The 6494-nt window shown below is 45.5% G+C and overlaps 1 pseudogene; it reads left to right on the top strand.

Annotated features, from left to right (window-relative positions):
- The first annotated feature begins 4829 nt into the window (after positions 1-4829).
- Positions 4830-5990, top strand: LOC121401139 (annotated as a pseudogene).
- Positions 5991-6494: the final 504 nt, after the last annotated feature.

Here is a 6494-nt window from a genome sequence, read left to right as displayed (position 1 = left end):
GAGAGGGAGATGGGAAACAGCAGCCTGGCCAGAAAGCATTTTTCTCCTAAGTGCAGGCACACGTTCACATGAAAGGGGCAGCTGGGAATTTGGGCATAATGTATAGCTCATGTCAGATCTTTACAAAATATGAATTAAAAAATCTGTTTGCTCTTTTTGATAAATGGAGATTTCTAGATCAGAAGATCTGCTGGAGCAGCACTATTAACTGAGTTTCATTTTGAAAAATGTATTTTATCCTCGCGATGGAGTATCTTTTAAGTATCGGCTTGGAAGTCTCAAATTCTTGCTCGGTAGAGAATCTTTGCCCATAACACTATTGGAAGCAGAGGACATGCAAAGTTCAGAATCATCACACTTACACATGTGACTAAGGAGGAGGGGTGATTTGATTTTAGTGACTGTGGCTAGGGCTTAGCTGGGGAAACAGGGATTACCTTCATCAGATGGAACAAGATTATTTTATTTTTTTCTGGAAATGAAGAGAAAGTGCAGAACAATTTTACCTTGGCCCACAGCATTTATTCTTTCAGATACAGGCCCCAAAATTTAGGGGATGCCCGAAATCCAACTATTTTTGGATATCCGGAACAGAGAGCCAACCTTGTGAAAGATTCAACCGAACCAAATCCTATTTGCATTGCGATGGTAGGGTGATGGTAAAAGGAACAAGAGCTTAGACGTACTTGTTTGTTACAAAAAGTCCGCCCTCGACCGTCGTAATTTGCATATGCAAATTAGGATTTGGTTCGCCAGCGAAGGCAAGGAGTAGCTCGATCCTGGCTGAAAAAGGCAGAATCCCGAACTGATCCTGCGATTCGTGCATTGCCTAACCGTGCAAATGTTTAGATCGTCTGACTTATGGTTGAAACATATTTATTGAAGTGTATATGGAATTAGGTCCTCAAGATTGGGCCAACCTGAGGACCAGGGTTGCTTTCCTCTATAAAGTTAACAGCCCCTGAGTGGCAGGTAAAAGAATGGCACATACGAGAGCACCATTTTCGAGTGTTTCAGCTTGCGGCGTGTCCTGTGTTAAGTAGCTTTCCTTTGGCTCCAAAAGACAAATGCTAAACTTTTGGAGGAATGGAGAATTGCGCTGAACTCAACTCGGCGCACTGGTTATTGGAAGATTGCGAGAAGTTTGTGGATAGATAACGCAGTGGGAAGATACTTCAGGAATTTTTCTTATTGTTAACTTTACTTTGAACAAAACTTGCTTACCCCTTTAAAGGGGAGGTTCACGCTTTAAGTAACTTTATAGGCATGTTATAGATGGCCAATTATAAGCACCTTTTTTATAAAATTGGTCTTCATGGTATTTATGTTGTTTCTTATGTTATTTTAATTTTTCTTCTGACAGCCTTTCCAAGCATATATATAGGGGGTACACTAGACCCCATCTTAAAAAAAACCCAAAACATGCTCTGTTAGGCTACAAGTTTATGTAGTTAATTTGCTTGCTATTGGTATTATATGCATCTTTCTATTCAAAGCTCTCCTGTTACCAGTCTAGTTATTCAAATCAATGTATGGTTGCTATGGTATTAGGCACTAGCACAGACTGGAAATTGTAAAACTCGGCAGGCTAGCTAGACTAAAAAGTCTAAATAACGTAATAAAAACCAATGGTTGTAGAAATATTGTGGGTTATTTAGTTACACAGAGGATTCGCAAGGGGGTAGCATTTATCCTATTATAACGAGGATAACAAGTTTAGTGAGTCATCGGGAATGAAATGACATGCAACTAGATCGAGAATAAAAACATGAATCACTGAAGCACGATTTTATGATAGTATAATATATATCTATATATATAGAAGGGATATCATATCCTGTAATTATATCGTTATAATTGGTGCTTAGTGATGTCATGGCTCTGTAACCTGTTGTACATTATGAAGGCATTAGTCCACTTCAAGAGTTCAATGACCTGTATAAAAGCTTTTGGCTTGTATATACTCATCAAGCTTCCTGTGTGATCTATATAATTCCTATTAATGGGGGTACATTATTCATGATGTATAACTGTGTGTAGAAATGCACCCCGTTGTAAAAATATGAGGATATAGAAAGTCACGTATAGTTCCCCTCCCCCCCAAGACTGTATAAAATCACTTGACTGTTGAACCATTATAGGATCATTGAACTCAGGGGGTGAATTTATAATTATTACAGTAGGGGCTGTGATTATTGATTTTTGCTGAGCTACACTCTCAGAATGAAAGTGACTTCCAGGAAAATGCGCTTTCTTTGAAAATAAATACTGAGAAATACGAGGAGGGGCTGCAGATTAGTAGTTTCTTGTGGGCTCTCTTTGGTCACACCCCCACCCATTAGGCTAACAATAATGCAGCACCGCACACTACAATGCAGAGAGTCTCTCACTCACACCTACACAAGCACATCATGTTCTCTCTCGCACATCATAACAATTTAAAGGCAACACTCCCTCTCTCCACATACACAAGCAAACTCACCCTCTCATCCCATCACAAGCACACTCACGCCTTCTCTCCACATGAACAGGACGAAGCAGCACTCACCCTCTCTTGCTGCACAATAATCACAAGCCACTCCACCCTCTTCCCACATACACAAGCCATCCCTCATTCTCCACATACATCAAGCACAGCTCATCATCTCTCCCACATACACAAGCCACACTCACCCATACTCTCGCACAATACACAAAAATCAACGCTGCTCATCTCCCACATACACAAGTAAAAAGAAAAAACCACGCTCACCTCTTCTCAATACACAGAGGCACGAACTCACCTTCTCCACATAACGCAAGCACTACTCCACTCTCTCTCAACCTAATAACACATAAGCCACTCACCTGCAGGTCTCTACGCACGTGAACAACAAGCCTCACCCTATATACCTCACCTGACACAGCGGCAAGACCTCCGCCTCTTTGCTCGTCAGCAATACACAAGCACACTCCCGCTGCATCATCTCACGCTTACAAAGCACCAACCTCTCTCTCGCCATAATCACAAGATCTTGACTCTCTCGCACCATCCGAAGACGCACTCACGCTGCTCGCGATCTCTCACAGATGAACAAAGCACAACTCATCTCTCTTCACCTACAACTAAGCAACATGCTCCTCTCTCGCATACACAAGCATACACTGCACTCTCAATCGCACAATAACACAAGCACACTCAACACTCTCTTCGCACATTCAACAAGCAACACTACCTCGTCTTCGTCGGACATACACCAAGCACACTTCCCTCTTCTACGCCAGATACTACAAGCACACTACACCCCTCTTCGCACATAACAGCAACTGCAACCCTCTCTCGCGCTTACACAAGCCCGGCCACACCCCCCCAAGTCTCACCTCTTCTTCTCGCAGCAATAAACAGGCCAGATCCACTCTCTGCATCGACATACAAAGCACACTCACTCATCTTGCAGCACATACCAAGCACACTCACCTCTCTCGACACACAAAGCCACTCACGCTCTCTCGGCACTCAAAAGGCACATCACTCGTCTCGCACATAACAAGCAACTCACCTCTGCTCCAACATCACAAGCCACACTCGCTCAGCTCTTCGTTCGACATACAAAGCTCACTACTCCCATAGTCTCCATTTACCAGGAGTCAGCAAGCACTGCAGTCTCACATGCACGGCTGAGTCTCTCAAAGTGAACAAGCCAGAGTTAGCCATTTATACCACGGGCTCGAGAAGCAGCAGAGCCATTTTTCTCTCAGTCTCTCACTACACCACAGGGAGAGGCACGCATCATGTGAAGCAACTTGCTGCCAGATCGTGAGCTGAATACACGTTGTGAAGGAAGGAAATCACAGTAATTAAACTGAGGTCATTGAGACACACCTCCATATGGGGACAGGGGCATGGTTTTCTTGCTTTAGGCTCGCCCTTCATGAACACTATGTCCACTGCTTCCCCATGGCTCGCTCCATCCTCATCCCACTCCGCCCACCCAAACCTCCCATTCCCCAGGCAGGAGGCGGTGCTGATGGCTCTGTAGCTGCTGAGAGATGCTTGCTCGCCGGCTCTGCTACTTATCGGCATTGGAGAACGACCGGCACTGGGATTCCCAAGCAGCCACCCCAGGGGACCCCAGCCGGTGTCAGTGCCTCCATCTCGCATGCTCTTAGTCGCTTCCAGTGCAGATATACCAGGGAGTCACACCCACAGCAGCCGATTCTGGGGAGCTGTCAGGCAGGAGTCATACACCGACCCCTCCAGTGCAAGTAGAACATCCATACTGGAGTCATACCTACCACGGTCAGACCTACCTGCATAAATTCATTGCTGCCATTGAACTCTCCCCTGGATGGATCCATACCTAAGTGTCATAAGTACCTAATCCAGTGCCTCCAGCGTCTCTTCCTCTGAGGAACATCTAAAGCTGCAGGACCACCAGCATCCTTTCCTTGGGGGGGGTCACACCTTCCTTGGCTGGACATCAGCTTCCAACCCTGGAAGTCCCTTCTGCACCTACTCAGACCTCCGGTCTCAATTTCACTCCTAACTGGAGCTTCAACATCCAAATGAGTCACATCTAGCCCTGGCAGAACCTCCAGTATCCCTCATTTGGCAAACTGATGTTAGTGGGACCACAAAAATCCACCCATGTGAGTCACATCTAGCCTGACTGCACCTCCACCATACATCATACTAAAACTGAACTCAAAGGTGAACAACCCCTTTAAGGAAAAATTTTTTTGTGGTACCACCAGAAGCCATCCAAGTGAGTCACACCTAGCCTGACTGCGCCTCCAGCATGCCTTTGAGTTAAACCTACCCCTACTCGATCTACAAGCAACCATCTCTAATGGACCTCCAGCCTCAGTTTGGGAGCCACACTTACTCTAAATGGACTGGAATGTGGTGTGAGTCTCCACCTAACTCTATAGGATCCATCAGACCCTGTGGTAATAACCAGAAGCCATCTCTGCGGGTCATGCCAAGTCTGACTGGGACCCCCAGTTTACAGTCAAAAATTCCCACTACTCTTCCAGCAACCATCCATAGCTAACATTCACATTCCAGAGAGCCACACAAATGTCCTCCATATAGGTCCCCCTGGTCCTGCTACCCCATTACCTCATTACTGATTGCTGGTACAGACCTATACTGGTGCTCTTGGATAGCCCACTGACCTAGTAGTGGGTAGCTGGATGGGGTATATTTTACTCCAAAAACAGCAGAGGTCAAGAGCTAAGACAGGGTTCACTTAAACCCTCTGGATATGGGCAAGTGAAATCCACACAGGAAGGGTCAATTTGCTTACAGCCACCTGGCTTGGCTAAGTTTACTCAATTGCATTTACTCCAAAAGTGGCTCTGAATTACTTTGCAACTCCCATACTAGACCAAGATTGAAGCTGGAGGTTCCCCTTGGGTGCACTGGGTTTAGACTCACAGTTTCTCTCTCTGTACCATTACTATGGACAACTAGTCCGTTCCCTCAGTGCTGATCCTCGAGGCTGGCTGCCACCAAAGAGCAACTGGATACTTTGTGGCTTCCTGTCTGGACCTACTCGACAGCTTATGCCCTGTTGGAGCTCATGTTGGAAGAAAAAGCTGCCCTACTCCCCTTTTATGCGTTATCCCCTACTTGTGGTATATTTTGTGGCTTTAGTCTCTCCAAGTGCTTTGGCTATTTGAGCTGGACGCTGTAAGCCCCACCAGGCTGCTGCCGTCTTTTTTTGCGTTTCTTTTTTGGTACTCTTGTTGACGCTCCTCTTCTTGCCCCTACGGTTGCTTTTTCATGTTGGGTCCAGCTGGTCAACCTATCTCAGTTTTCATGCTAAAAAACATCTTCTTCTTGGGCTGCCATTGGCTAGAAGTGCTGGAGCTGTGCTGTCTTATAAGATCCCCAGGTCCTGAGCATTCTGACCGGCCTCCTGGACAAGTTCAGTCATTGTGTGTGCGAAAATGATATGGGACCTCATGCCTATGTCAACACACTGGCTGTTGCCTCACAGACCTGAGGATCATCACAGCTCCTATCTGTAGAAGACCATGGTATTCCAACATGGGTCACAACCAGATTTCAACCTGAAACTCACCCTATAATTAGTGGTTGCTAAACCTTTTAATTTTTAAAGCCCACCCTTGAAGGTCAAAACCTTTGGTCAGCCCCCTTGAAGTCCCAGCCATTGATCAGGGTATTCCTTGAAAGTCCAAGGTTCACTCAGGGTCCCTCTTGAAAATTCCAGCAGGTCCAAACCTTTGGTTACGGCCCCATTAAAGGTTTGGCCTTTTGTCAGGGTCACCCTTAGATGGTCCAACTTTTAGTCAGGGACTCCACTTGAAGATCCAACCTTTTGCTCAAGTTTAAACATTCAGTCAAGGTCTTCTTGAAGGACCAACTTTTTTTTAGGGCCCCTCTTAAAGGTCTGATGTTCCAGTCAGGGTCCTCCTGGAAGGTTGAAGCCATAGGTCAAAGTCTCATTTAGACAGTGAAATAGGGTACAGATATAGAAAAATATCAC

Source organism: Xenopus laevis, chromosome 3L (genome assembly GCF_017654675.1).
Source record: "Xenopus laevis strain J_2021 chromosome 3L, Xenopus_laevis_v10.1, whole genome shotgun sequence".
In the NCBI taxonomy this organism is placed as follows: Eukaryota; Metazoa; Chordata; class Amphibia; order Anura; family Pipidae; genus Xenopus; species Xenopus laevis.
The sequence above is the reverse complement of the archived record's forward strand: the minus strand, read 5'-3'. Positions and strand labels throughout refer to the sequence as shown.